A 27,662-nucleotide genomic window follows, 5' to 3' on the forward strand; every position below is an offset into this window, starting at 1 on the left:
AACATGACTTTCAAACAGCTTTGAGATTTTAAGTTGAGGCTAGATACAATGAAATGTTATGAAATCAAGAGCTGAGTCCTCTGCTATGATATGAGCTTCTTTCTAAACTTACATTTTGGAGAAGCTCTCTGCCCCACTCTGGGAAAGATTTTCACTGCTCTGGGTATTAAATAACAGCTGCAAAAACACCAGTATACCTGCCATGAAAAACAAGTCCCTAGAAATTATTTTGATCATCACCTGAACGTGCTACTGTGTCCCAGGAGCTATGCCTACAATTGAAATCACAATGTATAGTCCTGAATACTGTGCTGTATTCAGTCATGTTTAAGTCATAGCATTTAATTGCTAGTATGCTTTCTGCATGGTTTTAGGCACAATAACTTATCCCAGGCTCCTAGGTACTTACAAATGAGTTTAACGTGACAAATAATATCCCAAAATAGGCAGCATCTGCCACGTGGATCTGGGGACAAAACCAATTTAGCTGCATACATACAAGCTATGTTGGGGAGCCTTGTGAATGGGATCCATTACTGGGTAGTAGGTAGTGTCCCACTTCAGTCAAGCTCCAATTGTACTCCAAATTAATAAAATTAAAGGATACCTTTCAATCAGTCACATCACATCTAGGGATAATTGTTAGTGAAAGGATCAATGTTTCCCTTGAAAAATCCACTCAGAATGGTGACCTTTAGAAGTTCCAGTGAGCACTAACTGAGGAAGAGCTATGGAGTGACCCCCTGTCATCATTCTCAAAGCAGAGGGTGCATTTTTCAGTATGTTGAGTCACACTGCTTAGGAAATCTAAGAGAATATGCATTATTTTTTTAATTGCTGTTAATGTTGTATTATTATCATCATCACCGTTACAATTATTATTATTATTATTATTAAGCTGAGCATGTGCATACATGCATAGTGGGTTTGTTTTCAGGAACAGCATCACAAGACATGATAGAACTTGTGCAAAAATATATCTGCAGAAGAGTGGGTCTTTGTGTGCCTGTGTGGTAATCATAATCAGTCACACTGAATTTCTGCCTTAGGTTACACAAGCTGAAAGAAAGGTTGAGAACCACTGTTATAGATAATCCTCTGTAATGATTTTCCTTTCTTCAGGACAATCTTGACAACAGCACCTTGCCCTAGGAAAGTTTCTTTTGATCCATTTTGTGACTGAAATACAAATTCCCTATTTTTCGTTTGCCTCTCTTCAAGTTAATGATCCCTGCAATAAAGATGGCCTGTCCAGGAGTGGTTTCTTCAAACAGATTAAAAGAAATAACAAAGCTAAAACTCAGGGTTGGGAATTGAGTCTGAAAGGTGGGAGGGCACTTCGTCTTTATTTGCTTTTCTTTCTGCTTTTCTAAGTATGCTGTCATGTCCTGTTACACAGGTCATGTATTGGGTATTATTTCACTTATCAAGGATATAGGCAGTGTTGTTAGGAGCAGAAGACAGCTGGATTTTTAAGGCATACTGCTTCATTATAGAGACAATTTCCATGCAAAAATTATGCAAAGTAATGTATTGAACATGCATAAAAAGCCAGGCTGTTAGAAGAACACTGTGGCCTGGTAAAGTTATCTACAGTTTGGTAAAAAATTATGTTTTTTTTGTGGCTGTATTAAAGAAGCTGATAAATCTATCCTCTGCTGATACAGCTACACAAAAGTCAAAATGGCTGCAAGTTCTAGACAGCTGAATCCCAATCTGGTATCCTAAATACATGCCTCATACCATTGGAACCCAATAACATTCAAGACTTTTTCAAGAGTGTAATAAATCTAACACAGCATCACAGAAGTCCCAGGCTTTTCTGGAGTGGCAGCAAGGGATGAGTGAGATATTTCACCAGCTTAAAATGGCAGCATAGACCTACACCTAGACAATCCTGGATTTTTTTTTCTCCTCTTCCTCAAAAGAGAGGAAGCTAATCCAGGCAGCAGGACTGTCAGTATAAAGACTCTAGATCTTCCTGCTGTTCCCCACTTCCCTCCACAATCCGTAAAGAAGTAGGGACAAATATTAATTTACCTTATCTTTTTCAAGTTCGTATTTCTTCACCTATGATTTTCTTTCAGCAAAATCAACATGAAAGAGAATCTGGAAATATAACTCTGAATTCACACAATCTCTGAGGCTACAAAGATCAATGAATAGATCAAGCAACAGATAGATCCAAACCTGTGCTCAAGCATAGCCACCTAAAGTAGGTTGCTCAGGGCCATGTCAGTCAGGTTTTGAATGGCTTCAAGGATGGAGACTCCACAACCTTCCTGGGCAACTTATGCCAGTGTTTGGCCACTCTCACTGGGAAAAAATAATCATTTTTCAGATGTTTAAATGCAATTTCCTGCATTTCAGTTTGTGCTTTTGCTTCTCGTCCTGTCACTGTGCACTCCTGAGAAGATTCAGCCTCTATCCTTTTTGGTTTCCCCACATACCCCAACAGATATTTTTGTACATGGAAAAGATCTCTTAGAGCTTTCTCTTCTCCATACTGAAGAGACAGCTCTCACAGCACCTTCTTATCTCCTCATACACCAGATACTGAAGTACTTTCATCATTTTTGTGGCCTTTGACTGGACTTGATCCAATGTGTCCATTTCATGTGAACTTCATGAGACCCCACTTGGAGCACTCTGTACAGTTCCCGGTGTCCCCAGCATAACAAGGACAAGGAACTGTTGGAACAAGTCCAGAGGAGGGCCCCAGGGATGATCAGGGTGCTGAAGCATCACCCATATGAAAGGAGGCTGAGGGAGCTGGGGCTGGAGAAGAGAAGCTGCATGAAGCAGCCTTCCAGTATCAGAAGTGGGCCTACAGGGATGTCAGAAAGGGACTGTAATGATACAGAGGTAATGTATCACTTGTAGTGACATGGGGTGATGGGTTCAAACTTAAACAGGGGAAGTTCAGGTTAGATATAAGGAAGAAGTTCTTCCCTGTGAGGGTGGTGAGGCACTGGAATGTGTTGCCCAAAGAAGTTGCAAATGCCCCATCCCTTGCAGTATTTAAGGCCAGATTGGACAGGGCCTTGAGAAACGTGATCTAGTGTGAGGTGTCCTTGCCCGTGGCAGCTGTTGGATCTGGATGATCTTAAGGTCCTTTCCAACCCAAGCCATTCTTTGATTCTACGATTCATGAGGTTCCCATGGACCCAATTATTGAGCCTGTTGAGTTCCTTCTGAATAGCAGAACAACCCTGACAAAGTATAATGCTGTATGTTCAATAGGGTATTCACATGCCAATGAGCTTGGACAGAAAATTCAAACTGCTACTGTTGCTGTTTCTAGTATTATTATTATTATTTCTTATTCTACTTGCAATAAGCCAGTAACAATTCAAGGCAAATTCATCAGTCCACACCTGAACACAACAACAATAAAGAAAAATAATGTAACAGTGTTTGGGACCAAAATAATCTCTATTCTGAATGGTATAGCAAGAAAGAGAAATAAAGATCTTTAAGCCATTGCAAAAATGCTTTTCTGTTACTATGATTTTTGTCACCAGTCACTTGACCATTATTTCTGAACACCTGATAATCTGTTTCTTATATTATCACAGTGATTTCCTGATCCTGAAGAAAGGAAAAAAAAAATAAATGTGGATTTATATTACTATTTCTTTGGTATATTTTTGATATGGATGATAAAAGGGGATTATCTTCTTATATTAAGTCCAGTGTTACAGGAAACAAAGTTAAGCACTTGGCACCTTCATTGACTCTGCAGTGGCAAGCACATATAGAAATAAAATCACCACTTGCAGGTTAACATCTGTCAGGTTTTTTATCCCATTTAGCAGACATTAACACCAGGTTATATTATTAAGAATTGTTATAAATTAATGTATTTATTAAAGCATACTGAATTTTGTGTCACTGTTTCGTCCTAGCATAAAATACACTTCAATATGATGGTTGCTGTCTTTGGATTCATTAGAGCAAGTCAACCTTTAACTAGAAGACAGTGTATTGAGAAGCTTGTTCACTTTCCATGCTCAATTAATCTTAGGTCTGTCTTTCGAGCACATGCTATCAAATGTGTCAAACATACAATGGTTTTCTGATGTGGATTCCAGCTTATTCAACACTTCGCTAAGGTCACTGAACTTACTTTAGCAATATTTTTATTAGTTACCACTATCCAATAATTCTTATTTTTCTGATTTTGGCCAAGCTAAATTCAAACTTTGCTTTCCATGATGGAAAATGAATGAATAATCTAGCAGATATAATATTACTGGTTTAATACATAGATAGATTAAATGTAACTTTCATGAAGGTCTAAGTTTATTGCTTTAGCAAGAAAGTCAGCTGTGCTATTACCTGGCTTTTAATTTTTTAAATCTTTTATTCTAATGCCTGACTTTGCAAATTAAAATAAGCTTGTTCTAATACTATATGTTTGAACATTTAGTGCCTTAAATCAGGAAAAAAAAAAAAGTAAAGAAAGCAAAGCAATTGCATATAGTAAACAAGTTAAATGACTATTGCCCAGGGCTACCAAATAAGTGTGCTGAGCCGTAGTGATGCTTTGCTGTATTTGTAATATTTTGTTGTTTATGTTAATGTTTATGTAACAAAGAATTAAATCATCATGGAACCTGTGGCACTGATTTCTTGTTTTCTTATCCTTCCAAAACACCAGACACACATGTCTTGGGGAAGACTGATCTTTAGGGAGTAAAGCTGGCAATATTAGAGTGTTGAGCTAGCATCCCCGAAAAGGAGATCAACCAAGTTTGTATCCCAGGAGTCATTTAAGCTCAAATTGCTGCTGACAGCATCATTATTGAATTATTTATTCATATGATGATAGCAAATTAGAAGCAGAGTTCATGCTGCTGGATGCTATCCATAGTAAATATACATGTCTACATGAAGATTTTTGCTCCAGATCTTTTAGGTGTTTCATGGAAACAATTCCTGAGTCAGCTAGCTCTTCCTCTGCTTTCAGCCATGGGCACAAGTAAAATCCAGCCATACAGAGCTGTTGGTCAACAGGTTTACATATAGGTGAAGACATAAACAGGACACATGAGCAGTTTTTACTGTCAAAGTTTTGTTAAATAACAAACCAGGTATGCTGGTCATGAGCATCTGGAAAGGCCATGACTTCATGATCCTTGTCAATATCTTTCAATGTGGAAGATGGCCTCTCCTTAAAGAGATCAGCTGCTTTGCATCCTCTGGTATTCTCAAAGTCATTAGAATCTATTAGAAAACACAGAAACAAAACATGAAATATTCTAGTGTATCACTGGAAACTATTAATCATCCACATGTGTTGTTTGCACAAGGGGTGGAGAATCACTTTCATATTTTTCCTGTACTTTCATTGCAAAGAAAAGGTGCAGTAGATTTTGTAACTAGGATGATAAGCTTTCAAGAAGAATTTGTAGAATTTGAAAGGGTAAACTATATAGCAAAATGGAAGTCAGGCTGAAAGCCAAAAACTAGTGACTGAAGTTGAACGAGTAATGTGCATGCACACATTAAAAATGAAATTTCTCAGATGAAGTCAGGCAGCTCAGGGAAGATGAAGATAACAGCTCTAGGGCCATAAAGCTGCTAAGCCTCTTGTTGTCATAGCAGTCTTGACAACAGACAGTCAAGGACTGAACTCCTCATTTATGAATCGAATTCCATTTTTAATAATCCTCTGACTAACACAGGCAGCTTGACTTGGAAGAGATTTACAGCTTGAGAGAGCACCTGAATGTGTCTTCCACACATCCAGGTGTTGAGACTTTTGCTACAGAGAGCAGAAAAAACTATGCCTTTTACAGGCCTATGGGAACAACTGAATGCTTTAACTCAAGTAAAGAGGGAAGAGTAGAACAGAGTATTTTTCAGTTGAAAGGGACCTACAGCCCTCATCTAGTTCAACTGGCTGACCAATTCAGGGCTGACCAAGTTAAAGCATGTTAAGGGGATTGTTCAAATGCCTGTGACTGACAAAACACTGACATGCTTGGGGCATTGACCACCATCCTAGGAAGCCTGTTCCAGTGTCTGACCAACCCGTTGGTAAAGAAATGCTTCCTAACGTCCAGTCTAAACCTCCCCTGGTGCAGCTTTGAAAGATACCTGGCCAGGATACTACTGAAATGGATGTTTATCTCTGGACACAGAAACAGTTCCTGCTCTGCTATCACAGCTATCCTGCTCATCCAGCTTCTTTTCCAATACTCCAAGCAATATGAAAGTTTCCACTCTATAGGGCAACCAGGAGTGTATACAGAGAATATCCTGCTGTACGTATGCCCTTACCCCAAGAGCCTGTAAAAGGATATAGGAGCTGCCATCACAGATCACAATGTCAGCATCATGCCTCTTTACAAGACTGAATGTGACAAAATGACTACATTTATGGGAAGAGATGGTTCAATACCTGCTTGCCTGCCCTTCTTACAGCTGGACCACACCTGTCTTACTTTCTAACAATTTATTCTATTCATCATTTATTGAAAGCCTTTTACTTCCACACACTGCATCTTTTGCACGGCAAGAGACAGTCTCTGTTTTGCAGAATTTGGCATTGACTAGATGTAGGGCAGAAGGAGACTCGGTGACACACAGATGTGGCAACTTACTTGAACCCAGTTTCTAAAACCTCAATCCATTGACCAGGTGGGCAAGTCATTCCTTGCAGGAAACATCACTTCGTCTGTTGTGGTAGTACAGCTGTCTACAGGAGACTGTTTGCCTGCCTTCAGGGGTTTTGGTGATTCATTAGCCACTTATATCCCAGACAGCATGAGGAGGTCAAAGCCTTAACTGTGTGACAGCTTCATTTATGAAAAAAATAGTACTTGGAAGTGCTCAGATAGGAAAAACTACAGCACTGCTGAGTTCAGTTGTTAGATGATGCCTCAGACACCCCATACCAGGAATTGCATTAATTCCATGTCCCCGCCACCCTAGGAGCCATTTCACCTCCAGCTTCTCCTTCAGAGAACACAGAATTGAATAGGGTGCTGGAGGAAGTATCCAGAGCACTAACAGTTACACACTTGTTATTCTGTACTTCCTGGTGTAGGAATGGGAAATAGGATTATTCTGTACTTCCTGGTGTAGGAATGGGAAATAGGATTTACTGTGAACTTCTGGGATGGTTTCACATGCAAAGCTGACACTGCATACATGTGGGCTGTGATGTTCTGGTTCTGTCCAGTTGATCTCTGGACTGCAGGAAAAAGAGGGTGTCCTTATACCTCCTAAGCAGGAAAAGACTGAGGTGCTTAATGAGGATAAAGAGTTTCTTAAATGTCTTTTCATTAGAAGAGAGATTTAAAAGTGTTAAATTTTTAAAAGGTAAAGGGAATCACAAACTCATAGAAGAAAAATCAGTGTAAATCTTTCAGTTACAGGTGAATATCGTACATGTACATCTCAGTCTCACAGTAACTGGTGCAGGGTTTATCCCTCCAAAAGTTGTTCTAAAATGAAATTTATAAAAGGTGGGATAAATTGAGAGAGAGAGTGAGACAGGCAGAGATGCTTTGATTTCTTTGTTCCCTTCCCATAAATATTAATGCATTTCCTAGGTGCTGCCATTGTGACATCCTGTGGACGGGGGCAGGACGTGTGCTTTCCTGGCTCTCAGCTTCGCTGCATACAGATGAGTGCTTTCAGAAAGGCTGCAGGTGAAATGCACACACAAAGTAAAATTATAGCTGCCCCTTGTCAAACGCAACAACATGGGCCAATAATAGCTGCTTATTCCATCAGTGGATAATACAGTCATTGTGTCAGACCTACTCAATGGTATTGTAGTATTAGGGGAAAAAGGTAATGTAGGTTGCCAGAGGAAGAGTGAAACTGGCAGTTTATCACTGATACTTCCTTCCTACCTAGACTTCAGAAATGTTTCCCTTCTATCACACTAGCTCCTTTACAACATTCTATTCACAGTCTTTGTCATTCTCATCAGAATAAAACGAGTACACCTTATGCAATGGACTGAAAATGCCTTAAATATGAATAAATTATTACGTGGAAAAGCATAAATTTAATATTAGTTGCAAGAAACAAAGGAAAGCAAAGCCAGTAACAGAAAGAAAGATAAAAATCAGAGATCATAATTCCTAGAGTTATTCTGATGATGATACCTTGGAAAGTTTAAAATAATGAGTGAATTGTGGTAGCTACTTTATAAACAAAAGAGAAATTGCAGTCTTGCCCTTGAGAATCTGAAACATAACACAAAACAAGTAACAGGAGACAGATAAAAGGGGTTTCATAAGGAAGTTCTGAGACAATGTGGGTTTATATGAAAATGCAATGGGCTTTTTAATTCAGTTTCTTAATATCACAAGTACCACAACTGTTTTATCTTCATTCTTTAAAAACTGCTTTTAACATGTCTTGATAAGTGGTCATATTAACTTTGGGGGAAATATTTGGCTTTACAAATTTTAGAGAATCAGTCTAGTTTTGTCACGTAAATAAACCATGTAATAGGTTTTCTAGAGATAGGTAACACAAGTGGACAAATCATCTGAAGCCTGATAAATGCTATCCTAGAAATGCCTCTCTGTCTTTCCACTAACTGCATAGGGAGACTAGCGTCCTGGCTTCAGCTGGGATAGAGTTAATTTTCTCCCCAGTAGCTGGTACAGTGCTGTGTTTTGGCTCTGGTATGAGAATAATGTTGATAACTGATGTCTTAGTTGTTGCTAAGCAGTGGTCAAGGGCTCTTCTGCTTCTTATGCCCTCACAGTGAAGAGGCTTGGTGTGCACAAGGAATTGGGAAGGGACACAACCAGGACAGCTGACCCCAGCTGACCTGAGGGATGTTCCACACCAGATGGCATTGTGCTCAGCATATAAACTGGTAGGAAAGCTGGCAGGAGCTGCTGCTGAGGAACTGTCTGGAGGTGGTGAGTGACTGCATTGTGTAGTATTTGTTTTGTATATTCTGACTCTTTTATCATCCCTAGTAGTAGTAGTAGTAGTCGTAGTAGTCATAGTAGTATTTTCCCTTCCTTTTCTATCCTATTACACTGTCTTTACCTCATTCCATTAATATAACTTTTTTTTTTTTTTTTTTTCCCCCTCTCAATTCTGTTCCACAATGCACTGGGGAAGAATGAGAGAGCATCTGTGTGAAGCTCAGTTGCCTCCTGGGTCTAAACCATGGCAGTCCCTTTTGGCACCCAAAGGATTCAAGGGAGAACAGGTTTGATTGGAATGTGCTAGATTAACTTATAGTTGCAATTGCCGTTTAGCTGTTAGCTGGCAGGCCTCTGTGCTTGCCCTAGGGCTTGTTTGCCTCACTATATATTAAAGCCTAGTGCTTGTTATTGGCTGCTTTCTGCTTTTGCTGCTTGCTGCTTATTGTGCTGCTTACTGCTTATCATCTGACTCTGCTGTGATACAGCAATGACAATGCACTTGAGCTGGCAGATGGCCAGGGGATCGATGCTGTGTCTGTTCTGCTGTACCGGACAGGCAGGAACTCCTGTTCCAGCATGAGCTCCAGGTGAAAGGATTGTAACCTGTCGATGAGTCCATGCAGGAGCAGGACACCCCAAAGTGACTATGGCTGTGGATAAACCCATGCTGCAGAAGGTACCCCTTGAATCATCAGTGAATGAGATTGTGCTGGAGCACCTCAAATATGTGGGCATGGATAAGCTCACAAGAGAGCACGTACAGCCCTGGAGGGACTGCTGCCATGGGTAAGGCTGTGTTGAAGGACTTTTACTTCTGAAGGGACTGTGGCTGTGGGTAAAGCTACGCTGAAGCAGGTATATATGTGAAAGCATTGTGGCCCATGGAGAAGGCCACACTGAAACAGACACACCTCAAAGCGACTGTAGTTGTGCATAAGTATGCCACAGCACAGCTGCATGTTATGGGAATTACTATTGCAGGACCCCTTGCTGCTAGGCAGGATGGCAGGCTAGTTCAATGCAATGTTAAACCCTATAACATCAACCAAAGGGACCATGGGTGGCCGTTGTAATGAAACACCTCTAAATTGTTGTAAACCGTTGTCCTGGGTTCAGCAGTAGCAGTTATTTTTCTCCTTCTTAGTAGCTGGTGGAGTGCTGTGTTTTGACTTTCAGCCTGGAAACAGCGCTGATAACACCAATATTTTCAGTTGTTGCTTAGCAACATTTACTCTGACCAAGGAGTTTCTGAGTCTCATGCTCTGCCAGGAAGGAGGGGAAGCAGAGACAGGACAACTGACCCAAACTAGCCAAAGGGGTATTCCATACCACAGCATGTCATGCCTAGGATGTAGAAATGGGGGCAGTTACCCATAAGGGTTAGATCACTGCTCAGGTTGGGCTGGGTATACCAGCAATAGATCATAGAACAGTTAGAGTTGGAAAGGACCTCAAGATCATCTAGTTCCAACCCCCCTGCCATGGACAGGGACACCTCACACTAAACCATCCCACACAAGGCTTCATCCAACCTGGCCTTGAACACCGCCAGTGATGGAGCACTCACAACCTCCCTGGGCAACCACTTCCAGTGTCTCACCACCCTAACAGGAAAGAATTTCCTCCTTATATCCAATTTAAACTTCCCCTGTTGAAGGTTTAACCCATTACCCCTTGTTCTGTCACTACAGTCCCTGACGAAGAGTCCCTCCTCAGCATCCCTATAGGCCCCCTTCAGGTACTGGAAGGCTGCTATTAGGTCTCCACGCAGCCTTTTCTTCTCCAGGCTGAAAAGCCCCAACTTTCTCAGCCTGTCTTCATACGGGAGGTGCTCCAGGCCCCTGATCATCCTCGTGGCCCTCCTCTGGACTTGTTCCAGCAGTTCCATGTCCTTTTTATGTTGAGAACACCAGAACTGCACACAATGCTCCAGCTGAGGTCTCACAAGAGCAGAGTAGAGGGGCAGGATCACCTCCTTCTACCTGCTGGTCACACTCCTTTTGATGCAGCCCAGGATACGGTTGGCTTTCTGGGCTGCGAGCGCACACTGCCGGCTCATGTTCATTTTCTCATCGACCAGCACCCCCAAGTCCTTCTCTGCAGGGCCGCTCTGAATCTCTTCTTTGCCCAGTCTGTAGCTGTGCCTGGGATTGCTCCGACCCAGGTGTAGGACCTTGCACTTGTCATGGTTGAACTTCATAAGGTTGGCATCAGCCCACCTCACAAGCATGTCAAGGTCCCTCTGGATGGCATCCCTTCCCTCCAGCATACCAACCAGACCACACAGCTTGGTGTCATCGGCAAACTTGCTGAGGGCACACTCAATCCCACTGTCCATGTTAGCGACGAAGATGTTAAACAAGACCGGTCCCAACACTGATCCCCGAGGGACACCACTCGTTACCGGTCTCCAGCCGGACATTGAGCCATTGACCACAACTCTTTGTGTGCAGCCGTCCAGCCAGTTCTTTATCCACCGAGTGGTCCATCCATCAAATTGATATCTCTCCAATTTAGAGAGAAGGATGTCGTGTGGGACAGCGTCAAACGCTTTGCACAAGTCCAGGTAGATGACGTCAACTGCTTTACCCTTATCCATCAATTCTGTAGCCCCATCATAGAAGGCCACCAAATTGGTCAGGCAGGATTTCCCCTTAGTGAAGCCATGCTGGCTGTCACCAAGCACCTTGTTCTTCATGCGCCTTAGCATGTTGTCCAGGAGAATGTGCTCCAAGATTTTACCAGACACAGAGGTGAGACTGACTGGTCTGTAATTCCCCGGGTCTTCCATTTTCCCCTTCTTGAAAATGGGGGTTATATTTCCCTTATTCCAGTCGTCGGGAACTTCACCTGACTGCCATGATTTTTCAAATATGATGGCCAGTGGCTTAGCAACTTCATTCGCCAGCTCCTTCAGGACCCTCGGAAGGATTCCATCAGGTCCCATGGACTTGTGTGCGTTCAGATTTTGAAGATGGTCTCGAACCAGATCCTCTCCTACAGTGGGACCAAGGTCTCCATTCTCACAGCCCCTGCATCTACTTTCTAAGAACTGGGTGGTGCAGTCAGAGCCTTTGCCAGTGAAGACCGAGGTGAAGAAGTCATTCAGAACCTCAGCCTTCTCCAAATCCTGCGTACCCAGTTCTCCCGAAAGCTTCCTCAGGGGGGCTGTTTTGTCCCTAGTCTGTTTTTTGTTTGCTACGTACCTGTAGAATCCCTTCCTATTATCCTTAACATCCCTGGCTAGGTTTAATTCTAACTGGGCCTTAGCTTTCCTAACCTGATCCCTAGCTTCCTGGACAACATCCCTGTACTCTACCCAGGCCGCCTGTCCTTGCTTCCATTTTTTATAAACTTCTTTTTTCCTTTGAATTTTCCTCAGCAGCTCCTTATCCATCCAAGGAGGTCTCCTGGCCCTCCTTCCGCACTTCCTTCTAGTTGGGATGCAGCACTCCTGAGCTTGTAGCAGGTGATCCTTGAATATCAACCAAGAGTCTTGGGCCCCTGCCCTCCAGGGCTATATCCCATGGAACCTGACTAAGCAGGCTCCTGAAGAGGCCAAAGTCTGTTCTTTTGAAGTCCAGGGCAGTGAGCTTGCTACACGCTCTTCTCACTCTCCTGGGGATCTCAAATTCGACCATCTCGTGATCGCTGCATCCAAGGCTGCCCTGGAGTACCACATTCTCAACAAGCCCTTCCCTGTTGGTGAGCACAGGGTCAAGCATGGCACCTCTCCTTGTCGGCTCCGCTATTATTTGCAGAAGGAAGTTGTCTTCCACACAATCGAGGAACCTCCTGGATTGCTTGTGCCGTGCAGTACCATCATTCCAACAGATGTCAGGGTGGTTGAAATCCCCCATGAGAACAAGGGCCTGTGAGCATGAGGCTATTCCTATTTGTCTGTAGAGTGCTTCATCCACAGTGACTAGTGGAGTTCCTCAGGGGTCGGTGCTGGGACCGGTGCTGTTTAATATTTTCATCAATGACCTGGATGAGGGAACTGAGTGCACCCTCAGCAAGTTTGCTGATGACACAAAACTGGGAGGAGTGGCTAACACACCAGAGGACTGTGCTGCCATTCAGCGAGACCTGGACAGGCTGGAGAGTTGGGCGGGGAGAAACTTGATGAAATTTAACAAGGGCAAGTGTAGAGTCTTGCATCTGGGGAAGAACAACCCCATGTACCAGTACAGGTTGGGGGTTGACCTGCTGGAAAGTAGCGAAGGGGAAAGGGACCTGGGGGTCCTAGTGGATAGGAGGATGACCATGAGCCAGCAATGTGCTCTTGTGGCCAAGAAGGCAAATGGCATCTTAGGGTGCATTAGAAAGGGAGTGGTTAGTAAGTCAAGAGAGGTTCTCCTCCCCCTCTGCTCAGCCTTGGTGAGGCCGCATCTGGAATATTGCGTCCAGTTCTGGGCCCCTCTGTTCAAGAAGGACAGGGAATTGCTTGAAGGAGTCCAGCGCAGAGCCACAAAGATGATTAAGGGAGTGGAACATCTCCCTTATGAGGAGAGGCTGAGGGAGCTGGGTCTCTTTAGCTTGGAGAAGAGGAGACTGAGGGGTGACCTCATCAATGTTTACAAATATGTAAAGGGTAGGTGTCAGGATGATGGAGCTAGGCTTTTTTCAGTGATATCCAGTGATAGGACAAGGGGCAATGGGTGTAAACTGGAGCATAGGAAGTTCCATGTTAACATCAGGAAGAACTTCTTTACTGTAAGAGTGACAGAGCACTGGAACAGGTTGCCCAGGGGGGTTGTGGAGTCTCCTACACTGGAGATATTCAAGGCCCGCCTGGACAAGTTCCTGTGTGATGTACTGTAGGTTACCCTGCTCTTGCAGGGTTGTTGGTCTAGATGATCTTTTGAGGTCCCTTCCAACCCTTGGGATTCTGTGATTCTGTGATTCTGTGATCAGGCGGCCTGTAACAGATCCCCACAGTAATGTCTCCCACAGCTGTTTTCCCTTTAACCCTGACCCACAAACTCTCTGTAAACTGCTCACCTGCCCCCAGACAGAGTGCCATACTCTCCAGCCTGTCCTTAACATAAAGGGCAACTCCCCCTCCCCACCTGCCAGGCCTGTCCTTTCTAAAGAACCTGTAACCTTCCATTCCAACACTCCAGTCATAGGAGCCATCCCACCATGTTTCTGTGATGCCTGTTATGTCATACCCCCGTAGATGTGTACACATTTCTAATTCCTCTTGTTTGTTCCCCATGCTACGGGCGTTTGTATAGATGCATCTGAGACGAGCTCCAATTGAAGCCGGCTCGTTGGCTGGAGCGGCTGGAATATCTCTACATTGCTCCAAGCTTTTATTATAGGTGCTGGTAACTGACTGGGTGTGTTGGGATGGAATGATGCCTCCCTCCCCCAACACATCTAGTTTAAAGCCTCCTTGACCAGTCTGGCAAGCCTCCTACCAAAACTGTTCTTCCCCTTCTTTACCAGAGCAGCTCCACCAGCCCCCAGTAGATCTGGCCTACTAACTTCAGTCCCGTGTTCAAGACACCCAAACCTCTGACTATGACACCACCCTTTTAGCCATCTATTGACCTGGCCAATCCTCCTAGCTTTTTCTTGGTCCTCCCCTGTGTCCTGGAGAATTGACGAAAAGACTATCTGAGCACCAGAGCCCCTAACCACCTCTCCCAGGGCTCTGTAGTCTTTCTTTATGGTCCCCAGTCTACTACTCCCTATATCCCTAGCACCCACATGGATCACCAGGAGCGGGTAATAGTCCATGGAACTTACTAGAGCAGGTAGCCTCTCTGTAACATCCCTGATCCGTGCCCCTGGTAGGCAGCACACCTCCCTGGAGACGGGGTCAGGCCGACAGATGAGTGCTTCCGTCCCTTTCAAAGTAGAGTCCCCTATTACTATGAGTCGCCGCTTTTTTTTTTTTTTGTAGCACCAGTAGAGATCTTTACCCATGCATAATCTGGCTGTTTGTGGTGCAGTTGCGTTTCCTCGTTAGTCTCCTGCAGGACAGCAAAGCGGTTCTGCGTGGGGACAACAAATTTAGGAGGAAGCCCCTTGCTTTTAATTGTCCTTTTCCTCCTTCTTCTTTTTCTTTGTCACCAATTCCCAGTTTCCCAGGTTGGTGGCCTCCTTCTTTTCTTCATGAGTTGGAGGGGAAGCTTGAGGCCCCCGCACAGTATGGGGTGGAGCAAGCAGCCCTGCTTCCTCTCAGCTACCCTGACATCTTGAAGCCCGCTAATAGCATCCTGCAGCTCAGCCACCTGCTGCAGGAGGGCCTCCATCAGGGAGCACTGAGTGCAGCCCTGCCCGTCGTGCTCCTTTCCCTCACCAGACCAGTGCGGGCACCCTCTACACTCCGAGCTCTGCACTGCAGCCTCCCCTCTCATCGGCTCTGTCTGGGTGCCTACGCTGGCCACCGCCGGGGCAGCCAGAGCAGAGCTCCCAGAGCGGGCCCTGGCCATACGACGGGTGCTCACCATCCCGCTCACCTGCCCATGCAAACTCCCTCGCCGCGCTCCTGGTCGCTCTCGCTCCCTAAGGCAGCTTTTTAACCACTCAGAGCTGGTGCCGCCCCTCCTGGCTCCGCCCCCTGTGAGTCCCTGCTTGCGCGCGCGGAGCTGCCGGCTCCTGGGCAGGTCCTGTCGAGGACTTGAAGCTCCCTCGGTGGCTCTTGCTGCTCTGAGTTGAGGCTCCTGGACACTGATCTCTCCCCAGCTCCGGTGCTAAAGGCGTCCTCTCTCGAGCTACTCACCTCAGCAATTGATCAATACATTGATGACATTATTGTGTGGGGTTATACAGAGTAAGAAGTCTTTGAGAAAGGGAGGAAAATAATCCAAACCCTGCTGAAAGCCCATTTTGCCATAAAACGGAATAAGGTCAAGGGACCTGCACAGGAGATTCAATTTTGGGGAATAAAATGGCAAGATGGACATTGCCAGATCCCCACAGATGTGATCAACAAGCTAACAGCAATGTGTCCACCAACTAATAAGAAACACAAGCTTTCTTGGGTGCTGTGGGGTTCTGGAGAATGCACATCCCAAATTGCAGTTTGATTGTAAGCCCTCTCTATCACGTGACCCGGAAGAAGAATGTTTTTAAATGGGGCACTGAGCATCAACAAGCCTTTGAGCAAATTAAACACCAGATAGTTCATGCAGCAGCTCTTGGACCAGTCCAGACCAGGCCAGATGTAAAAAATGTACTCTACACCGCAGCCGGGGAAAATGGTCCTATGTGGAGCCTCTGGCAGAAAGCTCCAGGGGAGACTCGAGGTCGACCCCTCGGCTTTTGGAGTCAGGGATACAAAGGATCTGAGGCCAGTTATACCCCAACTGAGAAAGAGATACTGGCAGCCTATGAAGGGGTTGGAGCTGCTTCGGAAGTGATTGGCACTGAAGCACAGCTCCTCCTGGCACCCCAGTTGCCCGTACTGGGCTGGATGTTCAAAGGCAGGGTCTTCTCTACACATCATGCAACCGATCTGCACTAACTACACAATGAGCTCGAATACGAAATCCCAGTCATCCAGGAATTCCAGAAGTCATCATGGATTTGCCAGAGGGCAAAGATTTCAGAATGTCACCAGAGGAGGAGGTGATGCATGCTGAAGAGGCCCCACCATATAAGAAACTGCCAGAAAGTGAAAACCAGTATGCCTTGTTTACTGATGGGTCCTGCCATATTGTGGGAAAGCATCAGAGACGTAAGGCAGCTGTACGGAGTCCTCAACGACAAGTTGCAGAAACTGCTGAAGGAGAGGGTAAATCGAGTCAATTTGCCGAGGTGAAAGCCATCCAGCTGGCCCTGGACATTGCTGAACGAGATAAGTGGCCAGTACTTTATTTCTAGACTGACTCATGGATGCTGGCAAATGCCCTGTGGGGGTGGTTGCAGCAATGGAAGCAGAGAAACTGACAATGAGGAGGTAAACCCATCTGGGTTGCTGCACTGTGGCAAGATATCGCTGCCCGGGTGCAGAACCTGGTGGTGAAGGTACGCCATGTAGATGCCTATGTACCCAAGATTCAGGACACTGAGGAGCACCAGAACAACCAACAAGTGGATAAAGCTGTTAAGATTGAAGTGATTCAGAATGACTTAGATTGGCAACATAAAGGTGAATTATTTTTGGCCTGGTGGGCCCATGACACTTCAGGCCATCAGGGCAGACATGCAACATATAGATGGGCCCGTGATTGAGGGGTGGACTTAACAATGGATACTATTGCCCAGGTTATTCACGAGTGTGAAACATGTGCTGCAATTAAACAAGCCAAACAGTTAAAGCCTCTTTGGTATGGAGGATGATAGCTGAAGTATAAATATGGGGAGGCCTGGCAGATTGATTATATCACACTCTCACCAACCCGCCAAGGCAAGTTGCTTACCATGGTGGGAGCAACCACCAGATGGCTGGAAACATATGCTGTGACCCACACCACTGCCTGGAACACTACCCTGGGCCTTAAAAAACAGACTTTGTGGCTACACAGCACCCCAGAGAGAACTGAGTCAGACAATGGGACTCATTTCTGGAATAACCTTATAGACACTTGGGCCAAAGAACATGGCATTGAGTGGGTGTATCACATCCCATACCATGCACCAGCCTCTGGGAAAATCGAACAGTAGAATGGGCTGTTAAAAACTACACTGAGAGCAATGTGTGGTGGGACTTTCAAACATTGGGATACACATTTACCAAAAGCCACCTGGTTGGTGAACACCAGAGGATCTGCCAACAGGGCTGGCCCAGCCCTGTCAGAACTTTTACATACTGCAGAAGGGGACAAAGTTCCTGTGGTGCACATAAAGAGTTTGCTGGGGAAGACAGTCTGGGTTATTCCTGCTTCAGGTAAAGGCAAACCCACTCATGGTATTGCTTTTGCTCACCCAGATATACTTGGTGGGTAATGTGGGAAGATGGGGAAGTCCAATATTTACCTCAAGGGGATTTGATTTTAGGGGAAAACAGCCAATGAACTCAATTGTATGCTGTTGCCTGCTATGTAGCCCTTTTATAGCCCACCAACTAGATGTCTTCAGGTAACCAGCAACTGGTCCTGACTTCCTTCCAACCATCATCTCAACAAAGAATGAATTTGATGAAACCAGATGAGTTCTGCGGTATCATCAGCAGGCAACGATCCAACACTGCACATAGCCTCTCCTGCTCTGAAAGACTGTTACAAGAGATGTAGCATGACATCATGGACCAGATGAACTCAGCAGCTTTATAGGGATTGGTCCATGCTCTAAGGAATGATATCTGTGTGTGTGTATATGTATATATATATATATATATGAGATAAGAGTGATGGTACATTGAAAAATGTGAGATCTGATCATGACATGAATGGTATGGAATAAGGGGTGAATAATGTCCTGGTATTAGCAGTAGCAACCATTTTTCTCCTCCTTAGTAGCTGGTGCAGCGCTGTCTTTTTGACTTTCAGGCTGAGAACAATGCTGTGAACACTGATGTTTTTAGTTGTTGCTCAGTAACGTTTACTCTGACCAAGGGCTTTCTGAGTCTCATGTTCTGCCAGGGAGGAGAGGAACCCAGGAGGAAGCAGAGACAGGACACCTGACCCAAACTAGTCAAAGAGGTATTCCCTACCATATCACGTCATGCCCAGTATATAAACTGGGGCAGTTACGCAGAAGGACTAGATCACTGCTCTGCTCAGGCTGGGTATCGGTCGGCGGGCGGTGAGCAGTTGTATTCTCTTCCCTTGTTATTTCCCTTATCATCATTATTATTGGCGGCAGCAGTAGTGGTTTGTGTTATACTCAATATGTTTGTTCTTATATGTTTCTTCAATATATGTTTGTTCTTATCTCAGCCCGTGGGAGTTACATTGTTTGATTCCTCTCCCCATCCCTCTGGGAGCCGGGGGAGGAAGTGGGGAGAGTGAGCAAGCAGCTGTGTGGTTCTGGGTTGCCGGCTGGGCTTAAACCACAACAACCATGATTTGAGTTACATGTTAGGGGAATGACTATTGCAGGAACTACCTAAGCCAGTGGAGGACAAACCTTACAAGAAACGATGCAAGTGCAGCAGTGACCTGACCTGAGCTGGCTTTGATGCCAAGTAACTCCACACAATGCACCATCTCGCCTGTCATGAGTGAACACCATAAGATGGAGCCCAAAGCCATGCATTAAATAGGCTCAACAGATATTTTAGAGACATTTTACAGAGGCAGTCTGTAGGCTAAGTTAATGATACTTGTGTATTATATAAAAAGGAGGAAGGGTGGTGATGGATAATGAAGTTGTATTGGATTACATTAGACATGAGCATGACATAAATGGTATGGAATAAGAAGTGGAGGATGTGCTGGTTTGGGCTGGGATAGTTATTTTTTTCACAGTATGGAGCTATGGTTTGGATTTGTGCTGGAAATAGTGTTGTTAACACAGGGATGTTTTAGTTACTGTTGAGCAGTGCTTACATAGCATCAAGGCCTTCTCTGCTCCTTACACTCACACCACCAGTGAGTAGGCTGGAGATGCACAAGGAGCTGAGAGAGGACAAAGCCAGGACAGCTGATCCCAACTCACTGCAGGGATGTTACACACTGTATGACATCATGCTCAGCACATAGAGCTGGGGGAAAAAGAAGGAAAGAGGGGACATTCAGAGTGATGGCATCTGACATCACACGTATCTATTGCATCTGCTGGAGCCCTGTTGTCCTAGGGATGGCTGATGTGTCTGAGATGGGATGTGGTGAATGAATTCCCTGTTTTGTAGCTTTTCAAGCACAAATTTTTCTTTACCTATTGAACTGTCTGCATCTCAAATCATGAGTTTTCTCACTTTCACTTTCCCCATTCTACCAGGTGGGAATGAGCAATTGGCTATGTGAGATTTTTAGTAGCCAGCTGGGGTAAAACTGCAACAGCTGGATATTTAGTTAACTTTCTTTGCATGAATAAAATTAGGATAAATGAATCATGACTAGAAAAAAAAAAAAAAAAGACTCTGAAGAGATCTTCTATGAAGACATGGAAGTTAATTCAGCTGATACAAAACTTCATACCTGTTAGAGATAATGACTTATTTGGATTTCCATCCATGTGTGAGGTCCATTTATCATAACAGAGTAAAATTTGTGAAGAGGACTGCTTTAGTAGTTTATATATAAGAATTTCCAATCTCCTGCCTCCTAACAAGAATTATTAACAAATATCTCTCCCTTGTAGCCATGTATGTCTCTTAAAATATTTTTTAACATTAACTCATCTAATAATTTAAAATACCCCATTGAAATGCTTAATCTAGGATTATGGTCACTATTTCTTTCCTCTCTTAGCCAATGAAGGCGGAGAGACTAGAGAGTACTTCAGATCATAGAATGATACCATGAATATTCAACCGTTCCTTCTCAGGTACATAATTCTGTCAAGTTTTAAGTATATTCATGTATCAGTTAAATTCAAAACTTGGAAAACCTCAGATGAAGTGAATTCAAAATTAATGACAACATTTTTTTCTACTTAAAAAGTAGATCACATATCAAGTTATTTGACTGAAACTTTTAACAAATTTATTGTAAAATACATGAAATAATTTGTGTAAGAGCTTAGAACTTTACATTTTGACGATATTTTCCTTCAGGTACTGAACAGAGAATTTTTTTCCAAAATTAATAGGATCTTTAAAGTTACAGCTTCTAAGATTAAAGGAATTCAGACAACAATGTTTAGTAGTCAACAACAGCATAATAGCAATACCAAATACCAATGATTTCAAAATTACTGATTTCCAAATACAAAATCTTTGTAAATGCTTTGTTTGGATCCACACAGCAACAGTATTTCAGTTAAGATTATACCTAGCATTTTGGTGAGAAGATTTGTATGTGTATGCAACAGAATGATGAAATGTGAGGAAGGATTTTGCATATTTCAGTCTATAACTGAGCAGGGGGAAAAAAAAATGTTCCTTCACATCTTGAACATCTCTCAGTGCGTTCCAGAATATTAAGATAAGAACAAATGATTATGAATAAATCCGTAGGTGCAACATAAAAGTGAGAATTTCTCATACAAACTAAAGCGTGTCGAGCCCACACAAAAAAGGTTGGAATGGGGCTTTTATTTCTCTAGGACTGCTCACATAGTCAGTTATTCAGAAAAAATGCTTTGCCAAGATCTCATAACCCATAGCACTTGATTTAAAGTATCAATTGATGTAATTTTATTTGATCTAACCTCAAAATATAAGGGTTTTGATTGATGTTTTCTGCCTCCTCCTCAGTCTTCCCTACTTAAGATCTAATAATATAAGAAGTTCAGAGCCCTTTTCCTGCACTATTTTCTTCCTCCCATTGTTTTTGCGCTTTTAACTTTAGAACACCTCAAATGTCACAGAAGATTCAGAATTATCCTGATTCTACTGATAGTTCTTTATTAAGGTCACAAATTATAAAACCTTCCCTTTTGTGTTACATAGTCCATCTTTCATTAGGTTTAATAAGGATTAGACATAATCAACTAAACACAAAATTGAAGCTGCTCTGAATAGCATATGGTTAATAAACTTCTTTTAAATAAACAGTTCACCCAGCTGCGTTACAGAAAATGTCAGATGAGAACAGTCACTGTAGTGCTACTGAAATTAGGTAAAAGCATAATTAGTAGTGGTCAGCAGAAAGACTTAGTATCTTAGAGTTCTGAGACTAATAAGCACTTAATGTTTTAGATATCTTCTTCATTATTAATGTCCACGAAGACCAAGACAGTAATTTTTCATCTCTGCAGGCACATCTATCTTTCCACTGAACTGTGAGTGAAAAATTCCTCTTTCCTATTTGCAGCAATTGAGAGCTATTACAGAATCACTTGGAAGTTATAAGGTAGCTCACAGGATTAGTTTCTTCCACGACTGGAAAAATTTTAGGCTTCAACCATCGGCTATATCAGGCCTGAGAAGTTCTGTCCCATCCAGTAATGACATGTAATATTCAAAGCATAAGGTTAAATTTCAAAGAATAAGAAAAAGACCAGCACTGAACAACCGCTCAAAACATCCTATGCATACAAAGCAGAACGGAAATTAGATTGTGAAATGTGCTTTCAAGGTCTAGGAGGTTAAAGATTATCCATACATCTAAGCCAGTGCTTACAGAGCTTCTTTTCTATTTTGACAAAATAAATTTTCTGTCATGGCCCTGATCCATTCGTTGTGAATGATGGCATGAGTCCATCTACTTGATTTCCAAAGTGCTATAACCCTTTACAAATTTGATCCAGGAATGGATGAGGATTAGCTATCTGCCTACTTAACATTCCCACATTTTGTTGTGATATTCTGTAAATGCTTTTCATTATTCAACTTGCTTAATATCAAGTAGTCATCTCCTCTGGGATGTCTCTATTTCATGAATAGAAATGTCGGCAAAAAATTAAAAAAGAACTAGGAAGAAAGTCCCACCAACTTCATCTTGAGTATGAAGCCCCAAACACCCTAATCCTGTAAGCATAAAATATGGATCAAAACAAAGAAATTAGAAGACGGAGGCAAAAAGGATCTTTGTGTGATTATTAGGTCAGGAAAAGATAGAGCATTATAAAACTCAGTCTTTCCACTGTGCGATGTCCTCTGTGTCACATTTGATACCTACCTGCTTGACAGTCCAGGGCTCTACATGTTGTCATAAAAATAATTTTATTCCAGCTTCACCAAGTTATTTGTGGTTTCATCCCTGATAATTCACACTGAACTCATTCTTCTTTTGCCCAACCAGATGTACATGTAATCATCTCCATTTATGTCTCCAGTATTCTCCACACAATAGTGTGTCTCCCTTGTGTACAATAAGAAAGCGAAAAGTTTCTCAGTGATCCTCCTCTTTCTTGTTGAGGAGTAATAGAGGGGAAAAAAATAGAAACAGTGTCTCTGGACAGCTTCTAGAGATTACAGATATAGAGGATATTTCAAAGCTCAAGGAAGTCAATTAAGAGATTCATTGACTTCAACAGGCTTTGGAGCAACACATAATGAATGTAGGTTTATCTCAGTATCTGATTGAGAGCCTCAGATCAATCAACATTGCAGCTGCTCAAGAGGAAAAACTATTTTTAAATAAATGATTCACTGATTAGTTATGATACTCTCCCCAAAGCATTTAACTACTCAACTGACAATCCACAGAACCGATTATAAAGTGCAAAGGATAGTACTGAGTAATTCAGGGAAATGCGAGTCCTAGCTCTCTCAAATATGTTCTAGAAAGCTGGTTCAATAGCCCTGATGTATTCTGCTTGAATTTTTTGGTAAGGCTTTTATCTGGCCTTTCTTATTATACCATCTGAATGCTTTGCAAGTCTTAATAAATTCATCCTTATAGTGCTCCTGAGGCAACAGCTACATGAACAAAGTTGCTGAAGACAAGGAACCTCTAGGCAAAAGCCCGGAGGAAAATGCTGCAGGCAATCATATGCAAAGGAACAGCTGTCCAGGAAAGAAAATATTCTGCCCCAGTAAGAATTGACCATGGGACAAAAATGGGAATGTCCTTGATGAGGTCAGATTTACTGGGCTGTGTGGCACAAATTTTTCCTTTCTTCTTTCTGACAGATGGGCTTTTCCCAGGATTTCTCATGTCCATTTCAGAAGCCATAAAAATTTTAAAACTGTGGACTGTAATTTTTGATGTTGTCCTCCTGAAACGTGGATCTAATAAAATAGTTCATGGTGTTATTATGACTATCAGTTTATAGTGCTGCAGCCCAATAAATGCATACTGCTATTTCTACTAAGAGACTTTATACTGAGTTTGCAGGGCCTTGGGAGCAAGGCTCTTCAGGCTCACTTTGTCTGAATTTGTGTTCATTCGTGTGGTGCTTTGTCTTAGCTACTTTAGCAGAAACAGTGTTTTTTAATAATAGGTCACAGGCTAACTTGTTTTACTTTGCATATGTATGGTACAATTGTAGCTTTTAAAAAGAAAGATGTGAAAGGCACTTCTGTTCATACTGAGACTCTTTCTTAAGTATTATTCTTTTCAGTTACAATAATATCTGGAATAATAACAATTTGGATTAGACTGTCAAGTTTTCAGCTACACACAAAAAATTCCTGGATTTATACACAAGGCATTTTACCTAAACAAGACCAAGAGTAAGTGGTTCAAGTCTTCATACAATGCAAACCAAAAAACATAGCAGTTGTCCTAGGCCATCTGGTGACAGATGCTGTACAGCTCAGAAGAGCAAGAGGTTCTCTGCCCAGAAGTTTACAAGATCAAGGTAAAATATTACTACAGGCAATACAGTATGTTAGAAGGGAAGGAGGCACAGTATCAGAAATACAACCATGAAGTTGATTAGGTAACCTTTTATTACTACCTTATTTTTCAGCAAACATGCCCAGAGGGAGTTTTTGTAGCTGGTCAGAATTCAGCGTCTAAGGTTCTGTTCCCACTGATATCTAGAAAATGTTCCTTGCTTTCTAAAATGCTAGTGCCTTTTAGAAGCGGTACTTCTGTGTAGCCATGGCTTCACACACACACAAGGCTTGACTTCATGAACGAAGCTTTGAGAAGGGCTTTATCCACGCTTACTACAAGCTCGCTGATGACTAAAAAGGCCAATGTGGGATAGGCAAATCCAGTCACAAAAAGCACAACGAAAGTTTTCCTTGGGTGGTATAGGAGGAGTGCGATTCTTTCTACGTTGTCTTTTGTCCTCGAGACTAGTTCTACATGTCTCTCAAAGGAGACAACGGCATTATGTATGGTGTGTCTCCAAGTCATAGAATCATAGAATCATAGAATAGTTAGGGTTGGAAAGGACCTTAAGATCACCTAGTTCCAAACCCCCTGTCATGGGCACAGACACCTCACACTAAACCATGCCACCCAAGGCTTCGTCCAACCTGGCCTTGAGCACTGCCAGGGATGGAGGATTCACAACTTCCTTGGGCAACCCATTCCAGTGCCTCACCACCCTCACTGTCTCCCGACTGGAGGCCAAGGTGGACCACTGATGGTAGTCAATATGGCCAAGGCTAAGGTATTGTTTCAGGGAGTCCTTATATCTCTTCTTTGGGGAACTCCTCTTGCGGCAACCGGTGGCAAGTTCACCGTGAAACACAATCTTAGGAAGGTGATCCTTAAACATCTTGCCAGTCTGGTGTTCTTCCTTTTCCAGGGCACATTGCTTAATAGACTTAGAGGAACTAAGTACTTCCCATTCTTGCAAGACTTTTGCACAGATCTGTAAATGGTGCAAGACAGTGCCACAGAGCCAGCACAGTTGTACATGATACTGTTCAATAGACTTTGCAATACATCTTCTTCTTGTCTTATTGTCTTGCTCATTCTCTGTCAGCCATGACATAGTGATCTTCCACTGTCAGCTCATACATATTCCAGCAACTCCCCAGAAACCACACATTGAATAGTTTCTCTATCTTGCAGTCATTTATTTGTAGATTAGCCACTCGAAAGAAATAAAGACCATCTTATTGTCCTCATTTAAATGGATGCTCAAGGCCAACTGATCACATTTTCTTCCAATTTGTAGAGCTATTTTCAATAGTACTGCTCTACAATATTGTTCTATTGCTTTGTAAAGTGCATGAAAGTTGTATGGGAATTTTGCTTTAATGACTTGTTAGTACTTCAAGTACAAAAGGAAACAAGAGCAGAAAACCTCTGCCAATCTCAGTAAGCTTTAAATAATGCACTGTACATAAACATGAACTGCTGCTGTGCCAAGCTTCTTAAAGGTAAAGCTTTCTGCTTTAAATATAATAAGTATATCCACAAATTAAAAACACAGACATAGATCAAAGGCGCTGACAAGTTTCAGCAGCAGACTTGTACTATTGTGCCAGAGATGCACTGGATACCAAGTTTCTTTATAGGATGTTTTAATTCCAATGTTGTGGGGAGTGTAGCATGATTAGCTGCACAGAAATTTACCACTAGACAAGTCCTTAAGGTGTTAAGGAGGGATTGATATGAACTGTTATGAATAAAAACCTTATTGTTGCAAAATACATAAGGTTTTAATGAAGAATACAGACATACAAATGGTTAAAAAAAAATCTGAGTCAGAGGGGAGAGTGTTTGTGTTAACTACAATGTTTCTTTAAATTTTTATATATCCTGAGAAACTTTAAGGTGGCACTGTCTGTTGAAGACTTCTCTAGGGTTTTCAGTCTTTGCAAAGAAAGACACTGGGCTTACTGCTAATACCATCATATGTATAATACATTAAAGCTTTCTTGTTAAAGGTTCTTTATGGTGTACTTCAAAATTCCTTTTCCAAGGTGATTTAAAGGCATTATAATACAAATTTAGACTCATAAAATTCTATAAGCACTCATGCTAAGCCTTTTTTTACTGCTACTGAACATCAATATGCCTTATTTGAATGTAACTCCAAAAAATTATTTGTGCTTTTAAAATTATACCCAGACTGTTCAACGCAGCAATGATTTCCTGCATGTATTTAGAGCCATTGCTACATGTGGATTTGACTTGCCTCTTTGCCTGACACTAAAGAATGAATTAGCATGGTATAACTTTCATTAAAATCCCCAGGCTCAGTTGCCTGTCCCTAAGCTTCCAGAAATTGCCTGTGCAATTCACATGGATGCATCCAACCTCACTATAAACCATTAACTTAGGTATTTATACCAGAAACAGGAACATAGCATAGCTTATCTGACACTAAACCCCAAAATTCATCAGCTAGGGGAATTTCTGACAGTTGACCCAGAGTTATATGCTAGCCTATCTCTTATATTACCTTTCTCCAAGCTATTTTAAATTTAAACATGTTCTACCTTTACAAGCCTCACTTGACGCAATAGCTTTAGCAGAGCTCAAAACACAAAAACATCTTATGAGGGAAGGGAGTAGTTATCTTGAGGTAACTACTGGGGAGATTATTATGGTGACTTAAGAGAAATTAAACATGTATGGACCCTGATGATTGCTGTGAAAAAAAATATAAACCAAAACCATTTTTTAATTACTCCTAATATAAACAAACAGTAATCAATATTTACAAGTAATATATGCACTTAGTGATTCAAAAGGTCTGTGTTCCCAGAACAAAGGAATAATGATTAGAGAAAAAAATAAACAAGCAACTGAAATGAAGTTTAAGAGTTTCTTTGTGGCAGTTTAGTTGTGTATTATTCCATAACCACTGAGCAAAATAGCTAAGCTTGCAAGCTCTGTGGAAGTAAAAGGGAGCAATCAGAAGAAAAAGTTGTGTAACAGAGACACATCATCATCTAAGTGAGCAATACAAACTAGATAGTAATTCACACTAGAACTAATAGGTGTCATCTAAATCTATGCAATGTTTCAGTGCAGCAGTTTTCCTCTTACTGAAGTAGCAAAGCAGCCCTACTAGATTTGTATGCAATGAATCCCACATTTCAGTATCCAAAATGAGATACTGATAAAGTGGAAAGACAGCAGCTAAAATCAGGTAAATCATATTTTCAGTGTACTGTGTGTTGCAGGGGTTTACTAGCCTGACTGAATGTCAAACACCAGTGTTTTTAGGGAAACAAAGAATTTACTGTAAAGATCCATCAGTAGCCAATTAAACTCCATTTCTTTCCTTTTAGCATGATACAAACAGATGTGTTAGCAACACAAAAGGCACGATTGTCTGTAAAAATTTTTGGCACACATTAGTGTGGTATCTATAAAGATCTCTTAACTTTGTAAGATATGAAGATATAAGATATAAAATAAACTCACTTGAAAATATGGA

Source organism: Lathamus discolor, chromosome Z (assembly GCF_037157495.1).
Source record: "Lathamus discolor isolate bLatDis1 chromosome Z, bLatDis1.hap1, whole genome shotgun sequence".
NCBI classification, from domain to species: domain Eukaryota; kingdom Metazoa; phylum Chordata; class Aves; order Psittaciformes; family Psittacidae; genus Lathamus; species Lathamus discolor.